The sequence below is a fragment of the Rhinolophus hipposideros genome (assembly GCF_964194185.1).
Source record: "Rhinolophus hipposideros genome assembly, chromosome: 9".
Classification (NCBI taxonomy): Eukaryota; Metazoa; Chordata; class Mammalia; order Chiroptera; family Rhinolophidae; genus Rhinolophus; species Rhinolophus hipposideros.
In genome coordinates this window covers 7,483,990-7,504,496 of record NC_138055.1, presented here as the reverse complement: position 1 = coordinate 7,504,496, position 20,507 = coordinate 7,483,990, and the positions used below count along the sequence as shown (strand labels likewise).

The 20,507-nt window shown below is 45.9% G+C and overlaps 1 protein-coding gene across 2 annotated transcripts in view; it reads left to right on the top strand.

Annotated features, from left to right (window-relative positions):
• The first annotated feature begins 10,489 nt into the window (after positions 1-10,489).
• Positions 10,490-20,507, top strand: part of TNRC6B (trinucleotide repeat containing adaptor 6B) — a 218,437-nt gene continuing 208,419 nt past the window's right edge. The window contains exons 1-2 of one of the 2 annotated variants that reach the window (XM_081058640.1): positions 10,490-10,860; positions 10,984-11,155. The gene's annotated coding sequence lies outside the window, so the exon portion shown is untranslated. Of the gene's footprint in view, positions 10,861-10,918; positions 11,156-20,507 lie in introns of those variants that run through there. The other variant, XM_081058642.1, reaches the window with a different exon arrangement.

Below are 20,507 nucleotides of genomic sequence, written 5' to 3'. Positions count from 1 at the left end.
TGAGTGGCCCCTGCGGGGTGAGTGTCAACTGGTCCAGCTGCTTGGAAGGCTGACCTCCCATGAGCAGAAGCACCTGAGGGCTGAGCCCCGGGGCTGCTGCCCCATGGGGGCAGGAAGCACAAGGCTCCTGCACAGGGTTGGGAGGCTTTCTCTGGAGATTTGGCAAAAATTCCTGGTCTCCTTTGTCAGGTATGTCCTCAGGTATGGTTAGTTCTATCTCTGATCCCTCAAGGGCGCTTTCGAGAGCCTCTGCTAACACCAAGGCCCTCTGCCTATATCGAACTTCATAGAAAGTCTACAGCGAACAGGTGTTCTTGACATGTGGAGAGAATGGGCCTTTTTTTTTAATGATGTTTTTCGCTTTTTAATTTACTGAGCACCTACTATATGCCAGTCACTGTGCCTGGTGCTTTAGTCGCCTGCTAGTTGCAAACTAAGAAAAGCTCAGGAAAGACCACTTAAGAAAGTTAACACAAAGTTTTCTTATGTATTTGGGGACTGAGCCTCACGAAGTTGTGTGATGAGCAGTGGTTTCCATTTTTCAGATGAGGAGGTACAGGAGCCCTCTGCCAGAGTCTGACATCTCCTAAAATGCACATCTAGCTCAGGGTTTCTCACCTTCAACACTAGTGACACTTTGAAGCCACTGAGTTCTCTGTTGGGGGAGGGGCCGACCACATTATAGGATGTTGGTAGCACCTCTGGCCTCTACCTACTAGTAAATGCCAGTAGCACCCCTCCAGATGAGACAACCAAAAATGTCTCCAGATGTTGCCAAATGTCCCCCAGGGGGTCAAATCACCCCAGGGGAGAAGGACTGCATCCCGAAGACCCACAGAGCGCATTCATGTGCTTACTCCCCCGTAAAACGGTGCTTTGGCCCGGAGAGGTTGACTGACTTGCCAACGATTGTGCTTTCTGTGTTCAGCATAATAGCACTTTCCATCTTTGTTCTAGTTACCTTGTTAGCTCTGCACTGCCTTGTACTCTCCGAGACAGGTGCACACACCTGCCTTACTTCACTCAGCGTCATGTCACGTTTCCTCCCAATCTGTTCCCCTTCCTCAGTCTCCATGAAGTCTTGCACAGAAAGCACCATGGGACACACCTGTCTGTCCACCTCAAAACGCAGCCGGGGCTGACAGAACAGAGCCTGCCATGCTCCTCAAGTCAGGCCAGGTGGAAGTTGCGAGCTGGAGTGTCACAACCACACGGAGTGATGACTGACAAACCCCCTCAGCAGCTAATTAGCCCTGCCGTGCACCGTGGATGTAGTTTATCATGGCTGCACACCACAGTTAATCTCCCCGCCTAGAGAACCCAGCGGCTGTCGCCGTGATCGTCTGTACTGCTGTTTTGGTGGCAGGAGCTTTGATGCAGAACAGGTACCCTGGGCTCAGTGAGCTGAGCCCAACCAAGTTTGAGAGGATGTCCACCTTAGAAAAAGTTGAGAGGTGACAGGTGCAGACATGAGAGTGTTCTTAGGCTGAGTAATCCCTAGGTCAGCCAGAAGGAAGGTCTTGAGAAGTTAGGCAGGTCTGAGCTTCTCACCCCGCCCCTGCGAACCTTTGCCTTTCCAGCTATGGACTGGGAAGGCCCTGCTTCCTGACACCCTCTCTGGCAGCATGTACTGCCACCTGGCACAATAGGTACCAGGGATTCCTGAGCCTGGAGACCTGTATCTGCATAACACTTATTCGTTAAAGGTTTAAAAACTTGACAGTCACTCGATAGACTAAGTCAGACCAATCGACGTGGCTGGTATTGGAGGCTCCAGAATTGATCAGGACCCTTACATCTTGTTCCTGACTTCTGAGACTCCATGGCAGCCAAACAAGATTCTGCTCTTTGCTATTTAATTCCTTAAGGACTGGGTTTATTGAAAGCTCCCTGATCAAATCCTTTCCTCTGGGAAAGCTCCTGTCAGTGTGTGTCCTCAGTGGACAGTCTTCAGCTTCCCGTCACTCAAGACCGTGCGGGCCCAGGTCTCCAGGCCTCTGGCTGCTCAGGGATGACACTGTCTGTGCACTGTCTTTCCAAAGGCTAACAAAAGCAGGGGAGGAAGAGCTAGACCTTGAAGTGAGGAAATTTGTCCGAAGTCACCCAACAAGTCATTGGAAGGGCTAGAATCTGGTTATCTAGACCCTCCTAGAGCATAGTCATGTGGCCTCTCCAAGTGACAGCCAGCTGGAGACAAGTTTTCATCAGAAAAATGACTAGAAGTTAGGCGTTGTCTGCAACCTCTAGAAAGCAGCTCCAGGAACAGATGCCCACATCATAGGAGACCGGCTAGGACCTGCCATGGAAACCTGCAAGTGCCTGGGAAGCCTAGAGTAGAAAAGGCAAGAACAGGTAGCATGCCTGCAGCGGCCACGGACCCCTGGGCACAAGGGAAAAAGCTCGTCCTGTGCTAAGAACCAAGAACCGTGCCCCATGTCATTTCCTGTGAGCAGCTTGGACTCCCTGGCTCATCTCTTCTGGAAGGTCTTGGACAAGGAAGGGCACTTCCCCACAGTGTTATTCATTTGCTCTTTCACTGGATGTTTTCTGTGCACTCGGTCTGGGGAGGCATGGTGAGCAAGGAAGGCCCTGGTGGTGCTGGTGGATTTAGGGCCGTGTGGGGGCATGCCACTTGCTGTGATCTTAGCTGAGGCGTGTGATGGCGAGAGGACAATTCAGAATGGGGAGGCTGTGGGGAGTAAAGCACTTAGCACAGTGACATCATAGGAGCTTGATAACTGGCATGCTTCCTATGCTATGTTATATCTGGTGCTTTATTATTTTCTTCTTGGGACATTCTCTCCCGGCTTCTCTCCCTTGCTCTGTCTCTATATATCTGCCAGTTTCATGTTAAGTAGTTGCCACACAAGACTAAATGTCCGTCTACATGGAGGAAGTTTTGAGGTCTAGGTTTTGAAAGAAGGTGGAGAAAATCTGCCATCAATGCCATGTGTGAGCTGCTCTGCCTGACATGGCCCCGCGTTCACGTGGTGTGTGCCCATCCCCACCTTGGCTCCGTGAGTTTGTTGGTTCTGGGAGTGGCAGAGGGTCACGGTTTTATCTGGCTGTGCAAAAGTCCCACAACTGTTCTTGATACATAGTTTTAGGTGAAATTAATATTAGTTTGGAGAATCCTTTGTATATAAAAAAGAAACCCAAAACAAAGAACGGCACATTTGGAAATCCTGCTAATCTGCACCAAGCCACTAGACTTCCCAAACCAGTCCTGTATCCTCTGTGCAGAATCCAGCTGGCCTAGGAGGAGCGCTCGGTTGATTTCTTAGGGGTGCACGGGGCTGAATCCACCGTGGTGAAATGCTGACACCTTGTGGCCAGCGGATGGCACATTTTCCTCCTCTTCCTGGTAAGAAGTCAGTCAGATGGCAGAGGCCACGAGGTTGGCCAACTTTCTCTCTAAAGGGCCAGATAGTGAGCATTCTAGCCTTTGCAGACATGCAGAGTCTGTCACAGCTACTGCTGCTGTAACACTAAACAGCCACAGTGTGTAAGCCAGTGGGCGTGGCTGCGTGCCAGTGAAACTGTGAACACTGAAACATGAATGTCAGTGTAATTTGCACGTCACAAAATATTTTAATTTTTTCGACCATTTAAAAATGTAAAAACTATTCTTAGCCCATGGTCTGTACAAATACAGACAGTAGCTGGATTTGGCCTGAGAGCCCTGGTTTGCTGACCCCCGGCCCAGAACACCTTTCCTCCGTGCTCCCAACACTAGCTCCCACTGTCACACCTGGGATCCTTGCTTTGTCATTGTGCTGTCACGAGGAACCCCTAACCCTCCTCCTCCAACCAGACAGTTGTCACTAAACCCTCTTCTTAATAGAAATTCTGGAGTTTGCCTTTGTTCTCACCTATTTCATAAGTTTACATAAGTATCCATCAGGTGCCCAGCCAGTGCTTTTGCTAGGCCACAAAAGAACCTGGAGTTTTAACCAACATGTATTTAATATTTGCTTTTATCCATTCATTCATTTGTTCAAATAAACATTGAGAACTTAACTGTGTCCCAGGCACTGTAATAAGACAGACCTCAAAACATTAATGACTTGGTTGGGAATATGGACCTGGGGCGGGCAGTGTTATGATGGGGAACATAGGGATTGTGGAATCCCAAAGGAGACACTAAACTCAACCTGGAAGTGGAGGTCAGAGAAGACTTCCTGGAGGAGGAGGTGATCTCTGAGCTGACATCTGAGGAATGAATAGGGGTGGGGAGAATGAGGCAAGGCTTTCCAGGGAAAGAAAGGTCCAGAGCCTAGAAAGACCTCTTTCAATAGAATTATAAGGCATAATGAAGATTCAGATACAGTATCAGTGCTCAAGCCCTCCCAGTCTGGTAAGTGAGACAGGCTCTCACAAGCTTTTAAGATTGTGGAGAGAGATTTAAAGAAGTTTCCTTGCTGGCCTTGTAGGACTGGTTATCAGGGAGCCTCAAGAAGGTAAACTCTGAAGATTATCCATATCTCCATGGCCAGGCTGGGGGTGGGTCGGACTCCACACAAGGTACTGGAGAGAATCTAAGGGGAAGAGAGATGTGATCCTGGCTTCTCTGCTCCAGAAGCCCCTTGGAGGAGGAGCTTGAACTGAGCTTTGAAGAAATTGTAGACACAGGCACAGGAGAAGGGGGAAAGGGCATCCTAGGCGGTAGAAGGTGCCTCTGCAAACTTAGTGAGGAAGGAATGGTGGCCCAGATGAGGGCCTCCAGGAAGTCCTGAGGTTTCCCCAGGAGGGAACGGTCCACTGTGTAGATCGCACAACACCACCCACCGGACTTTTTCTCAACTCCGCCAATTAAAAACATGACCTTGCAGAGTTACTTAACCTCTCTCTGCCTTAGATTCCTCATCTGTATCTACTTCATAAAGTTATAAGGATTGAGTAAGTTAATACATACAAAATTCTGAGAACTGTGCCTGCACTATGGCCAGCTTCCTGGTCATGCAACCTGCACTGAAGGCAAAGGGGCCCATGTTTGTTTAATGCTCTGCTGTTGCTGTCTTGACAGTCTTAATAATTTTGGGAAAAAAGTGCCCCATGCTTTCATTTTTGATGGCTGCAAATTATGTAGCTGGTCCTGCCTGGCATAGCATGTGCTTATAAACTTTAGCTTTTATCATGATCTTAGAGTCTAGAATAACAAATCTGATTCAATATATTCATTTTAGAAATGAGGACTCTGAAGCTCAGGTCTGCAGAAGGCAGAGATGGAGAGGTGAAAATCTCAATGTTAGAGGTGAAGGCAGGACAATGACCCAGCTCCCCACCCCACCTCGACACCCCCAGAAGGCAACATAAGGAGAGAAGAGAAAGAGGTGGTATGAAAAAGGGCATGAACAGTTGTAGAGGTAGGAGGGAAGCTGGTTATTTTGGGGAAGCCAAGAGAAGATTCTCAGAGTGAAACGTAGTGGGGAAGCCATGGAAACAAGAACTGAGAAAGTCTTTTGAATCTTGGCCACCAACACGTTACACTCGTAGATGAGCTCAGAGAAATGAGTTTCAGTAGAGAGTTAGGGCTAGAAGCCAAGTTTAAGGAATGAGGGAGCACCAGTGTTGGAGGTGGCCACAGGTCATTATTTAAAAAGCTAAGAACAGGAAATAGAGGAAAAAGGGGAAGGAAAGAAGGGAGGCAGGGAGGGAAAAAAAGAAGGAAGGAGAAAGGGAGGAAAGGAAGCAGAAAAGGAAAGGGTCTATTTTGATGAGGGCAGGAAGAGAGCCAAATCCCAATTAGGAAGTGGAGGAAGTACCATTGGAGGAAGTAATTTAACTTGGAAGAGTGCACCACTGTCCCTGAGTCTGTAGGGAAAAGAACACGAGTTGAGCTCCTAAAGAGTATGTTCAGTGAGATGCTGGACGTCTCCCCAGCAGGACTGTGGTGTTCTTGAAACACCTCAGCGGCAACATAGCAACATGGAAAAGAGTTTACTCTGGAGTCAGACTGCCTGGGTTCAACTGCAAGGTTATTACCATGAAGACTTGGGGCAAGTTAAGTGCCTCAGTTTCCCTATCTGGAAAATGGGAATAACAACATTTGTTGTGAAGATTAACTGCTGGGATCCATGTAAAGCCCTTAGCACAGTGTTTGTCACACAGCAAGTATTCACGAAAGGGTAGCTAGCTATTATTAATAGCCACCTCTCCTTGTTCTCTTGTGAACCTCCTGTGGGTCTAGCATTGGCCAGCACACAGGAGGGGTCCAGCGTTTGCTGCTTTTCAGGAAGTGTGGTCATAAGAAATGAAAGGTGATTTAGAAGTGGCACGGCATCTGTTCACAAAGGCTTTGTTGCACAATAAATGCTACCAAACATGTAACATGTCCTCTGTAATCAGCACCCTCTAGAAAGTTTCCCTCCCCCACTGCTCTTGGCCTTGGCTGTGGCCACACCCACTGCCCAAGTGAGCATGATCAGCTGTCAGCTGTCCTCTTGTCTTTTGGATTAGGTTCCTTTGCAGTGATCTTCCCATGGTTATAAGTTTGGAGAATTGAAGAATGCTTTACAAACACAAATGTCTCATAGCAATGAGAGGCCAGTGCAAAGGGTCGAGGGATTTTTCCTGTGCCACAGAAATCAGAGCTGGAGCAGATCCAGCTGGCTATGTCACCTCAAGCTTGTGGGTCATTGCAGAATCATTCTCAGAAATTTCCGTTGCCTTGGATTTTATCCAGGCCAATGCAATGTGTTCAGGGATCACAGAACACCCTCTCAAGGGAAAAAAGGAAGGCCTATTGCTTGGACTGGCTTAGAGCACTTTTGGTATCCATCCAAGGCAGCTATCACTCATTAAATCTGCCTTCCCCTCCAGCAAAAAGCCAGCTGCATAGAACACCACATACAGAGCTCTAAGAATAGTAGAGTGCTCCAAGAACATACTGCACTTGGCTCGCATACAGGTGTGCAGGGCTTGACGAGTCTTTTCACTCTCAAAGCCGGATGGGTTGGGACAACAAACAATAAATATTTTCCCCACATAGCATGCAGACAAGAAACTAGAAAGAGAGCATAGGCGAGCACCCTAGCATGCCATCCCCTGACCTGGGCTGCTTTTTCTGGGCATGCATTGACTCCACAGCCACCAAAACATGCCAGTAAGCCCTGCAGCAGTAAGCACAGCAGACACCCCCCCCCACACACAAACACACCCCATTCATTGACTCCACATTAGGCTGAGCAAGCCCCCAAGTCCTGTAACAGGTGGTAATTTGTCATTTGTTGTGATAGGAATTTGAAACCATAATCCTCTACAATAAATATTTGGTTGATTTATTGGCTTCCCTCCCATAAGTATAGAAAGTGAGGGCAGGTTCCATCCAAAGCTGCAGTTTTGAGCAATGAGAGCTCTGAGTGCAGATGAGACCCTAAACCACACTCCACTGTTAGGGGAAGAAATCCATGTGTGAGTCTATTCATAAAAGAGTCTGGGAAGATACTCGCCTAAACTGCAGTTGGCTCTACTAGTGGGATTTTGTAGAGCTTTTATTTCCTACTTTAAAACTTTCTGTATTGTCTGAAATCTTTACTCAACGTTACTCTTTTTGTTTGAATTTTTATAAGAGTTTATTTGAGCCCAAACTGAAAACATATGGTGGACGACATAAGCAAGATCTCAAATGCTCTCTACTCAATGTTACTTTTATGATCAGAAAAAAAAGCAATCTTATTTGGAAATTATTTTCCTGTTCTCAAGCGGGTAAACATAATAGTTTCCAGCTTCCTGCTTTCTCCTGGGGAGGGAAGTACAAGGGGGTGGAGTGGACAGATAGCTAAAGGCCCTCAAAGACAAAGATTATAGGAAGACTCTGGCCACTTCTGGATATTCCCATCCTGCTCTCTGCCCCCAGAGTGCAAATGTGGTAGGTCATCGCTATCACTAGTCTCCTGCTTAGCTAACCACAATTCATCCTTTAGTTCTCCTTGTAGATGTCACTTCTGGGAAGCCATCCCTTTCCTGCCAAGATTTAGCTGCATGTCTCTGCCATGTGTTTCCATGCCACCTGCACTGTGATTATCTGTTTACCTGTTGGTCACGCCCACTAGACTGAAGTCTTTGAAGGCAGAAGTGTTTTATTCATCTATGTAGTAGCCTTTGTACCTTAGGAAAGTGCCAACAGGTTCAATAAACATATGTGTGTGTGTTACATGCCTTATGTACAGCTGAATGGGCTCTGACTCCTGGGCACCCTATGAATGAATGATGTCCACAATGTTCTATCCTCACGGCCCTGCTCAGCTCCTGTGGGCTCTTTTATGAAGTTAATCCATCTAGTATTTGGTCTTTGTCTTTTCCTGCTGCCTTCCATTTTTCGCAGCATTATTGTCTTTCCCAAAGAACCGTGCCTTTTTTATGATGTTCTCAAATTAGGACAGTTTGTTTCATCATTTTTTGCCTCCAGAGATGTTTCATTTACTGAATAATTATTTATTTGGGGATCTTTCATAATACGAGCAATTTAAGGGGTGCAAAGATAAACAAAAAACCACTTGTTTTCAAAGAAATTACAACTGAGTTGGGGAGACAGATGCGTCCAACAATTAACTGTAAAACAAAGCACTAATTTAAGGGTAAAAATAGAGCTGCAAACAACCAACTATGAAGATGAGGAAGATTGTGGACCCTGAACATTTCTCATTCATGGTGTTTTCTGATTCAGAATCCCATATTGGAATGCTAGTGTTAGACAGGACAAGTCTCAAGGCCTTGGCGGTTCTTCCTAAATGCTGTTCTTGCTGAATGTTAAAATGTAGCACAGTATTTTGAAGATGCAGCTATAAACAGGATGAGCTTGACAGGAACTCAACCTTAGAAGTGCAGCCAACTGCAAAGAAGATATCAATGTGAAATTAACCAAATAGCATATATAAGGAATGGCTAAGCCTCCCTTCTGGGAGACAGAGCTTTGGATCTGAATCCCGTCTCCTTTACTTGCTGCAGGTAAGTAAAACTACCTAACCAACAACCACATCTCCTTGAATGGAACAACCCAAGTGCAAACGCCTTGAGTCCGGTAACATTAGTATGGGGTATGTGCATGTGGTTATAAGAATTCAGGTTCTTAGGATCTTTATTATAATAATTCGAGTTATGTTTTTCTGCTGTCAGTTGCCCTAGGAATACCTGTCATTTAATCTTAATTGATGTTAGTGAAATGCCGTTTACCTTTGCTGAAAGGATGTAAGTGTTGAGCATTATTACTGTTACAGTGGTTGTTTTATTATTAAAGCAGTGCCAACGAAGTTACACAACAGCTTGGATCAGGAAGCGAAATAAGGGCGGTGATCCCACTGAAGCTACAAGGGATGGGGATTTGGGATGGTAAAATGTTAATTACCCGAGACGGAATAGGCTAGCGTCCAGCATTGTACTCCTGGAGATCATTTCAGTCCCAGAGGCTGGGGCTGGCTCTCTGGCAGTGGGTCCTAAACATCCTGCCCTCCCCTGGCTGGAATGTTGGATTCATTTAGCTGAAAGCTGCCATAGAGAAAGAATCCAATGGCCACGAGCCAGCCACACACGTCTTCCTCAGCATCAGGGGAGACTTTGGAAGCTTTTCAGGAGCTGAAGGGCTGTTCCCTTTGCATGCAATTATTTATGTCTAAAGCGATTTATTCTTTATCTCTCTTTAGACTCTTTCTCCATGTTTCTGGCTCTTGAGGACTCTCTCGAAAGAGCGGGAGATGGGTAGGGTGGGGGTTGAGGAGGTAAGCTTGGCACACAAGGATGGTAGAAATGTCCATTTAGGAAGCTGAGAAAATGAACATAGAGATACACAGGTTTCTGGTCAGGAAGCACCACGATTGTTTATTTTAGGGTGGGGAGGAATGTACCTTACCCTAAAGAGGTGCAGGCAACGACAATCCCTCCATAGCTTTAGACTCCAGCAAAGTCACTTCTAGAAACCAACTGAAGAACTAGGGTTCTGAATGCAATGTTTTTAAGATATTCGGTTGGCTGACAGGTGTGATTCTGGGCTAAGTGAGAGTTATTAAAAAGAGAGAAGGTTCTGGTGTCCAACAGATCTAGGACCAAGTGCAGGGTCCACCAACTACTTTCTATCTGGGTGACCTTGGGCAAGTTTCCCAACCTCTCCAGCGCCTTAGTTTCTATCGGTAAAATTTAGAGAACGTAAACTCACAAGTTTAATCAGATAATCCCTGTGAAGAACTCAGCATTGTAGTTGGCACAAAGAGGGCACGCAATAAGTGGTTGTCATTATTATCGTCAACTACAGGCCAAAGGACCAGACTCATCCAAACTCCATTGTAAACAATTAACTGTAGCACAGCGAATCCAGATCTGACTGACGCACGTGTTTGTCCAATGAGGTACCAGGAAATAACTCAGTGGAGTCAAACCAATGGCATTGGCCCTTGTTGTTGGAAGGGCTTTCTTGCTGTTCCACCAATAGTTGGAAGATTTGACTAAGGAGTGACATCCTGACAGTCCAATGACGCACAACCAGCCCACACTCAGCACTTCGGAGGAGATAAATCAAGCAGCCGGCACGTATACATTCCGTTATTAGGCAGTACTAGATGGAGAGAAGACCTTAAGGGATACTGCGCGAGAGCAAGGCACTAATGAGCTAAAGCAAGGAAAAAGACGATGGTTGCGCCAAGCGAGCTAGGCCGCCATCATGCTCTAGTTTCCCCTTCGTCTCTCCCGGTCTGCGACCGAGGAAGCGGCCTCTGGGATGCTGAGGGGGTGTGTCCCCGAATGATTGGCGCAGGCAGCTGAGCCAATCCTAGCTCGTCAAACGGGAAGCACTTGACCAATGAGGGGCGACGGCAGCCGCGAGGAATTGGAGGGGCGGAGCAGCAGCTTGACGAGCACAAAAGTCAGCCAGTGAGAGCCAGAGGCATTCTCCCTGCGGCCAATGGAGTGGGGCTGTGGGCGGGCCCCTGAGTGTTTGTGTTGTGGTTTTGGGGGAGGGAGGCGGAGGGGAAAGTTTGTTTATTTTGTTTTTAGTTTCTGGGGTCCCCGTGATTCTGGGAGGTGAAGCGGCAGAGACTGACCCCCGCGCTCCTCAGTACCCCTACTCCGTCTCCTCCATAGCCTGCGGAGAAGCGGGGACCGCGCGCATCGTAGCGCATCGCCTCACAGCGGAACGCCGCGCACTCGAAGCCCGCACGGCTCGGCGGTGAGTGAGGACCGACGGCCACTGTCTCCCTTCCCCTCCCCCGCACCCCGCCAGACAGAACTGGGCGGCCGGGTGGGCGAGGACGCCCGCGGGAGCGCGCGGCGCGGCCCGGCCTGTCAAGCTGAGGCGCAGAGTGTGCGTGTCCTCGCGAGTGAGCGCGCGCGGCGGAGAGAGGGCCGGGAGGGGTGTGAGCGCGCGCGGGGCCCGGCGGGGGCGGCCGCGTTGAGCGCGTGCTCCGGAGGGGCGGGCGTCGGGTGGGTTTGACCCCGGGGCGGAGAGGGGCGCCGGCGACGTCCGGCGCGCGGGGAAGCGGCGCTCGTGGGGGCAGGGCCGGGACGGGCGGGCGCGCGGGGCTTTGGGCGTCATGCGCCTGCAGGTGTGAGGCGGCGATGGCTTCCGGGTGGGCTGGCCGCGTCGGGTTCGCTTCCCGTAGCTGGGGGGTCCCGGGGTAAGGAGGGGTCCCCGTCGCGGCTGAGAGCTGAGGCCCGCGACGAGGGAGGCGTCAGGCCTCGAAGCCTCGCGGTCCCCGCCTGGGTGCCGGACCTGCGTGACGGAGTGAATGCGTTTCGCGGCTTAACCTGGGCGGTGGGGGGCGGCCTCGCTCCCTCACCCCCCATCCCAGAACCCTGCCTGTGTGGCCGTCTTGGAGAGGCGATTCAGACTTTCCACGAGGAGACGCGGGGCAGGGGGAATAACCTCGGACGAAACAGCCCGGGGAGTGTTGCCTGCCTTCCCCTGACGTGGCGCCCTGTATTTCACCCCGGCGGGGTGGTTAGCCCGCCGTGGGCTACGAACACTCAGGGGCTGGAGGCGTCCGGTGACGGCGGCGTCCTGTCGGGCGCCCTCAGGACCAGCCCAGCCCGACTTCTTTGGACGCAGGGTCCCCGTCGGGGTCTTTCCAAGCACCTTGCTGTCTCAGGTATCTTACGTCTGTTGATTGCTTTTGAGCATCTGTGCTAGAGAAGGAGCGAGGGACAAGACGAACTTCAAGTTGGTCCTTCATATTCCGGTGTAAGCAAAATTATACGACAAAATGCGCCAGAGATCTTTCTCCGTAGTCAGTGACTAAAACGTCATCAGTTGCCCCCCCCCCATCCCCGCAGTTAACCGTACAGAAAGACGGTGTACCTCGTAACATTTTGTTCAAGTTTTAACAACATAGGCTATTTTCTTCATCGTTACGCTGCGGGGAATGTCAGTAGGATAGTAGTAGTTTCCCATTGATTTGGAGAAGCATCAAAGATCGAGGTTTTGAGACGGTGTTGACTGTTCTTTTGGTAGTGTTATGTAAATGCATCGTACAGAGCAGAACTTTCCGCACGTGGCCTTGCACGTCTACAGTGTGCAGTGTTGCGAGGTAGGGAGTGGGAGGGATGTGCACGTGGGTCCCTGCACCAATGCCAACATCCAGGACACAGATCAGACTGGCTTGTCCCACCGGGGACGCGGCGATGACAACGATATCTTTGTGTTTTCTTAGCGCTCGACCGTTTTTAAGTGCTTGTCCCAAAAACATCATTTTATTTGAGCAGAATAGTTTGTGATAGGACTCAAGGAGAAGAAATTCCCAAGCTGTTCTTCTAAGGTAACAGAGGAGTGTTAGCCCCTTGAAACAAAATTAATTTTTTTCTCCTCATTCAAAAGGAAGCGCTTAAAGATATTTTAAATACGAACAATACCATTTGTTCTAATGGTAGTAACACATTTATTGTGTGCTTCCCATATGCCAACCTTCTTATATATTGTTTTCTAATCCTTACCTCAAGCCTGTGGGGTAGGTGTCATTGCTGTTTTATGGATGAGAGAAAGAGCTTCCAAGAATCACATCCCTAGAAAGTTCAGGGGCATAGATTTAGTCTCAAATCTGTCTGGTTTCAAAGCCTGTGCTTGTTACATTTTGCCCCCTAAATTACCCAGAGGAAGAAGTATGGAAAGGACACGGAAAAGTAGAGAGGAATAATAAAGGGAAATGCCACTGATGATTAGGTTGTCCATACCTAACTTAGGAATTGAATGTTAAACTTATCCTTAGTTTTTAAAAATTTAGAACTTTTTTTTAACCTAAGTACATCTATGTTTTGTTTTTATTTCCTCCCTGTTTAATTTTTATAAAGAGAAATAAAATGCATTTAATTTGGAGGTCAAGGCCCTCAGAGCCGTTTGTGCAGATCTCTGCTCCACTACCTTGCTATGGTGTTTAATCCTGTGTGCTCTTCCAGGGACCAGGAACTTTTGTATCTAGCACAGTGCTTGGTATGTAACAGTAGATATTAGTTGACTAAGGAGCAGAGTTAAAAATGTAATGACATCAGGTTCATTTTAGCAGTTTTAGTTTAATGGGACAATAAAAAAGTTAATCCACGTGCAAAATGCATATTCTAGAAGAATATTTAAATGGTTGTGGAAGTTTGGCTCTTCCAGTTTGCCGAATCTTCCAGTTCTACTTACCTGTTAGAGCTGCTGTACCATTCTGTTCTTTCTTTCACTTCCAGAGTTCTAAAAGAGGAGGCTACTCTTACTGCTTCCCTTTGCCACTCAGTCATTCTTTGATCCTTTGCAGCCTGGCTCCCAACCTCACCACTCACTGAGGCTTTTCCCAAGGTTGCCAAATTACCTAATGGTTAAATTTCCCAGAGCATCTTTTTCTGTTTCCCTTCAGCAGTCAGTCCTTTTGAGTACTCCCACCCCGTTAATTTTTTTTTTAATTTTAAAATAATGTAACACTGACTTTCAGTGTGTATACAGTTCCGTGAATGTACGCAATGTATGTAACACACGTATAGATTCATGTAACCAACACCACAGTTAGGATACAGAACAGTTCCATCACCCCCAAAAAAACTCCCTCATGCTGTATCCCTTTTGATACACCTTTCTCTTGACTTTTGTCTCAGAGACAAACACTAAGAATCAGGCTCAGGCTTCTTTTGTTGTCACTGCTTTATTTTCCTCTTTTTCTACTTGAAAATGTCATTTATTTTTGGTGCTTGCAGTATCTATCACTCTCTCTATCTGCTAACCTGTATATCTATGCCTGATCTCTCTCTCATACTCCAAACAGCATCCGTACTTACCTGTTGGAATTCTTTGCTACTCCTTTATACTTGGTGTGCTTACAGTTATGTCTAACTTTGCCTCCCAAACCAGCTCTTCCGTCAGATTTTTCTGTATTTTTCAATGATGCAATCATTTTCCCCAAACTTGCAACCTTGGAACACTTGGAGGTCCTTATAATAATCTCCCTTATCCCAGACCTGGTATCCTGCTACTCAGCTACAAATACCGGCTCCTGTCCCTTTGCTGCCACGCCAGCTCTGGTTCAGTAGGCTTAGCCGAGCGTAGGTAGTTGGAGCGCGTAGAACCCCCTCAGGATCCGACGGCCCCCTCAGGATCCGACGGCTTTCCTGGTAAGAGCGCCTCAGGGCTTCCCGTTGCACTCAGGCCGTCGGGGATATTATTTTTCATGCTATGAGGCTCAGCAGGATCTGGCCTCCACCTGTCTCGCCAACCTTCTGTCATCTCTTTTATGCCCCCCGCCCCTTCTGAACTTCTAACTCTGCTCTGTCTTTCAATTACCCAAGTCTTTTCCTTGAATTTCTTGAATTACCCAAGCCTTTTCCAGCCTCAAGGTTTTTGTACTTACCACTCTCCTGGCTTGGACTGTTCTTCCCTTGATTCCCCCTTGTCTTCCCCCACCAGAGTTCAGGGTTCAGATTAAATTGTCACTTCCTCAGAGGAGAAGTGACCGTCCCCTCTTTATGACCTTGTCCCACTACCTCCATCCACCTTCAGGTCTCTCAGAGCTCCTGTTCTTTTTTCATAGCTCTCACCACAATTTGTGATTCAGGACCATGTCTGTTTTGTTTCCCATGTCTCCAGAGCCTAGCCAAAAGTTAGGCATTCAGCAAACTCCCAGTAAATATTTGTTGGCTCTGTGATTCTGGCCAGGCTTTTGATCTTATATTTATTACTATCTTGTAGTTTCTGGTAGCCTTTCTTTCTACCTCCTACCTCCTCTGGGACTTGATTCCACTGTTGGAGGTCTTGCCGCGTAGAGATAGATTGGAAATTGCTGAAGAGGACACCTATCCTGTTCTTCTGTTTGGTGCCTCCGCCTGGGAGCCCTTACCACTGACCCAGGGTAGATCCAACCTAAACCAGTGGCAGAGCTCGCCAAGTCTGCTGAGCAGTGCACCTTGGTTATCCAGGCAGGTCAGCATTTGCAGCTGTTATTCTTCTCTCACCTCACCCTGCTCTTGATTTCTTCCTCTCTCCACCCAGCGTGGGACTTCTAACGACCTTGTGTACCTTCCAGCTGAGCCTGCTTACCCTTCGACATTTACCAGCCTTTTGACATTGACCCTACCGATTTCCCCCACACTAATCTTCCTGAAACAGTGCTTTGTTTCTGTTTCCTGCCCCCTCCAAATCTACCCCAGGCACTTAGGTTTGAAAATCTTCAATGGTGTTTCATTGCCTGGAGGGTTTAAACTCTTTAGCTTGTTATTTAAAGCTCTCTGGAATAGAACTGTCCAGGACAAATAGAATGCAAGCCACAAATATGAGCCAGATACGTAATTTTAACTTTCTTAGCTGCCACATTAGAAATGTAGAAAGCAAGGGTGAAATTGATTTTCATAGCATTTTAATTTACTTCAATAGATCCAGAATATTATTATATAAACATGCAATCAGTAAAAAAAAGTTGCGATGCTTTACATTCTTTTTTTATGTGAAGTTTGAATCTGGAGTGTATTTTTCACTTAATACATCTCAATTCAGACTAACCACGTGTCAAGTACTCAGTAGCCACATGTGGCGAATGGCTACCATATTGGACAGCATAGCTCTAAACCACATTCTCCACATAGTTGAAGGTCGATACCTGGGTAATTAATTCCAGCCACTGGCCTTTTGACAACTAGTCCCCTTACCTAGAACCAGCTCCTTTTCCACAGACGCTACCCTTCCTTGCTGAGAAACCCAGAGATCACAAGACCATTCCTAAACTTCAGTTCTTAATATCTCCTCTGAACCCTTTTAATATTATTTTTGTGTGTGTGTCATTGTTTTTTCATATAGCAATTACTTATAATATTTATCAGTTGTTTTATAATCAGGGGTAATTTAAAAATATTTAACAACCGGTAAGGCGTGGGTACTGAGCAATGGGGATAGGTGCCTGATGGATTAGAACCGACGGTAGGTATCTTTACATAGCCTCTGTGTTCCCCTCTGCACGTACCTGCTGAATTACAGCCCTGATTATCTTGGGCTGTGTATTACCGGCTTACCCCACAAGGCAATGAGTTCCTTGAAGGCAGGCTTTTGTCTTACTCATCTTTGCATCCGTAAGACAACTCCTGTAGGAGGCAGTCTGTAAGTATTTTAAATGAACAAATGCTACTTTCCATTTTGGTTTATTTTTATGTGCTATATTTTATCTTTCTAATTAGAAACTGAAATATAAGTCCTTTGAGGACAGAGATCATGAATTATGAAGGAGTATATGGCATAGTTTCTTGATTGTCTTCATAGGAGCATTTCTCATGAAGGAAGGTTTGCTTTTTAAAAAATAAGTGTTTAGATATTGTTATGGATTTTCAGGCTAGGTCAAAAGTGAGGTTTAGCTTTAATTTAACGAGACTTATTTTCTTTTGTGGTTTGTAAACTGGTTCTGTAAGCTGCTTCAAACAAAGATTCTTGGAATTAATGCATACTCTTCCAGAGTTGGGGCACAGTTGATTATGGAAAGGCACTGAACTAGGAGTTAAAACTTAGTCCTAGGTTGGTTTATATTACAGGCATTTGCTTGAGTACCTGCTATGTTCCAAGCACAGGAATGATTGAGAAGTCAAGAACTATATAACGTATGAAAAAAATGCCTCTTTAACACAGAGATGAAATGATTAATTCTTTCTAGGGAGCTTTAATCCCTTCCTGCCCCCTTATACTTTACTCATTTCTAGCACGGACTGCACTTATATTGTGTTTCTAGATCTGCCTCTTTTACTAGATTGTGAGTTTCTTAAGAGCAAGACTGTGTCACACTCATCTCTGCATCCCTAAGCTCACATTGTACTATGCCTGCCATATTGTAGGCACGCAAATGTTTGAATAAATAACCTCAAATATATTCTTAGCTTTGCTGAACCTGTTTTTTCTTTTGTAAGTAGGGAATTCTCTGCCTCAGATTGTTGAAACTGCATCAAGAATAATTTTTAAAATTATATATCTATCTACGTACATTATACCTCGAATATAAAATGTTTACTTAAAAACAAGTATAAATCTGATCATATTTCTTCCCTGCTTAAACAGTTAATGAATCCCCCAAACCCTGTCATCCACCCTCTAGAATATAAACTCAATGAGAATAAGCATCTGGTCTGTCTTGTTCCCTGAGCGCGCGGGGAAGACGCCTCCTTTCCTGTCTTTCTCCCCTTCGCTGCCTGTACTCTTGTCACACTGACTCTCTTCTTGGTCCTGAGATGCATATTCCTTCCCACTCAGGGTCTCTTTGATGCATTTGCTAATCCCATGGCCAATAAGCCCCTCACCCTCACTTCCACCCCCACCCCCACCCTGACCTTAGCAGATGCCTCTTCAATCCTCAGAGCTCAGTTTATATGTGGCTTCTTTAGTGACTTCCTAATCATCCCTGATGAGATACGCTCCTTTTAAACTCTCAGAACGCTTAATACAATTGTAATTAAATAATCATTTAATTTGTATATTGTTTCTCTGCTAGAACATAGTTGTATGAATAAATCTACCTTGTCTATTTTGTTCACATTTATATCACCAGTATTTAGCACTGTAAGTTGCACATAGTAGATCCTCAATAAACATTTTTCAAACGAAGTTAGGATAGAGAACTAAAAAATAGAATTTTAAAAAACCTTGGTAATTCCAATGGTTTAAATACATTAAATACGTGGCGTCAGGGAGGGTTTGTTTGGTTGGTGTTTTTTTTTAGAGGGTTTGTTTTTTAAAAAATTGTCTTCAGGTTATATTTTCCTTAGTTTCTTTTAATAGGTAAACATTTTAAGATTACAGAAAGAATATTGTGATTAAAAATTTTAATTTCTCTGAAAGTTTTATTTAGTCATTGTAGAGTTTAAGGAGTATCCTTTTAATCCTTATTAACAGAAATGATCAGAATGGTGATTTCTTTAAAAATCTTTTTATATGCCAGGGACTTACATGACTACAATCTCACTGGATGTTTGAGTGTATATACCATGTACCGAATGCTGTGTTAGAAGCCAGGACCACGAGGAGGGCATGGGAAGAGATCTTGGCTCCCAAGGAGTGCCCAGCCTGGTGGGCAGGCAGACTTGGACCCAGACGAGTGCCGTGTGGTGTCATAAGTACTGTAACAGATAGTACAAGGGATGGCACAGGGGGGAAAGGAAAGTCATCAGCACAAGTGTGAGGGCACGCAAGTCTTTCCAGGGAAGGTGACGCTCCCACTACGGTCCTGGAGGAAAAGGCCCTGCAGGCTGAGGAGACGGCCTGTGCGGAGGTGCGAAGGAGCACGGTTAGTACAGTATGTAGAGTGGGGACGAGCTCAGTCGGATGCTCTATACAGCTGGTGTTGGGGTACAGGGCCAACAACTAAATTAAGGGCTACCGGACATGTCAGACTCAGACTCTTAGATTACACTGCGTTTTAGAACTGGAAATGGCCTGAGATAGGATTGTGTGGTTCCGTACATTAGAATTCATAAAGGCATTATAAAGTATCATTCAAAGAAGATAAGCCAGAATGGTGCTTGTCACGTAGTTAACATGCTTGCTTGAGTGTAGTACTTACAACCATGCAAATGATTTCAGGTGGAGTTAGAAAGTGGTGACTCATTTAAGCTTATCTCTAGGAGCCGGAGAGAGTAAAGAAAATAACCTCTTGGTCACCTGAGGTGAGTGCTGATCCATCTCACAAGGGCCAGATACTGAATCAGTGAAAGGGATGAAATCAGACAGGACTACCCAGAAGGATCTCTGGGTACATGTACTGGGAAAGACAGTTTCTGCAGCTTGAAAGTCTTCACAGTACATAAGTCACCAAGTGGTTCAGTGAACTAGCATTAGTTTAATTTGACTCTCAACCAGAATTGAAGAAAGGAAGCTTCACTGAATGGAAATCTAGCCCATTTTCCTTCATTTTACTCTTTGCTTTCTTGTCCCTTTCCATCTCTCTTTCGTAACTGTTACTCTTAAATAATGTCTCCTTTTCCCCAATTCACCCCATCTCTTGCCTCTTTCGTTCTATTATGACTATGTTGTTTTCACGGATAATTGTGGGATGTCTGTACTTGGTTGGCTAACCAGTGATTCTCAGCTTTGCATATTCGGAGCTTGATATTTTTCACAAACAGAGGTGATTAAGCCCTGGTTGTGCTTATCATGACACAGAAGATGCTGATTGACTATTGTAATGTTGATGGCTACAAATTCTGTATGTTCACTTATTGTCCTGGATTACAAGGGGCTAAGGAGATAATGGGTGATAGCAATGAGTGTAGTTGATTTTAGGATGTTTGGAAAAGAAAGGAAGAAAATAGAAGCAGGGTGAGGTTGAGAAGGCAACATCTTAAGGTAAGATAGAAAATCTATTTAAAGGTGTATAGGAAGAAGCCAGGAGAGAAAGAGGAATTGAAGCCGCTTGAATGGAGAGGGTAGCAGGTAATTGGTGGGCAAGGCCCCCAGATTCCTCTCAAGGGCATTGGTGGTAGAAGTTCCTTGTAGTTGCTCAACTAGAGAAAGCGGAACATGTCAGGGGTTCTCTCTTGGATACCTTGAGCTCAAAACAGGTTTATATTACTTGGCTTTTTCTATGGCACGCAACAGGATGGTTAGCACATAGTAGGTGTGAAGTCTAAGAGACAAATTCACAGGATTGAAGGAAGATATTGATGATAACTTTAAACTTGTTCCTGTTATGGGTCATAGTATCCGGTTTATGACAAATGAATATGCTTATTAATTCAGTATCGTGTGAATAGTTACATTATATTCTTTTCCTAATTATGTTTTAATTGATTAAATGTATACATTTAATAGAACGCAATGTTTATAGTGTTGTTTTGGCATGTGTTTATCTTTAAGAACGTACTAAGTACTTCAAAAACTGGAAGTGTCCCAGGCTTCCTAACTAGGCTCAGGTCAGTGTATCAGGAGAAATGTCTTGAGCATCTGCTGGGTCCTGAAGTGGAGGAAGGTGATACAAAGTGAAAGATGAAAAAGCTCCCCAAGGAACTAGATGTTTTTCCTCCTGTGAAAATCTTGCTGATGGTGTATCATGCTCAGTAATAAATCCTTTTCGTGAGGAGCTGTTTTACCCAGATGT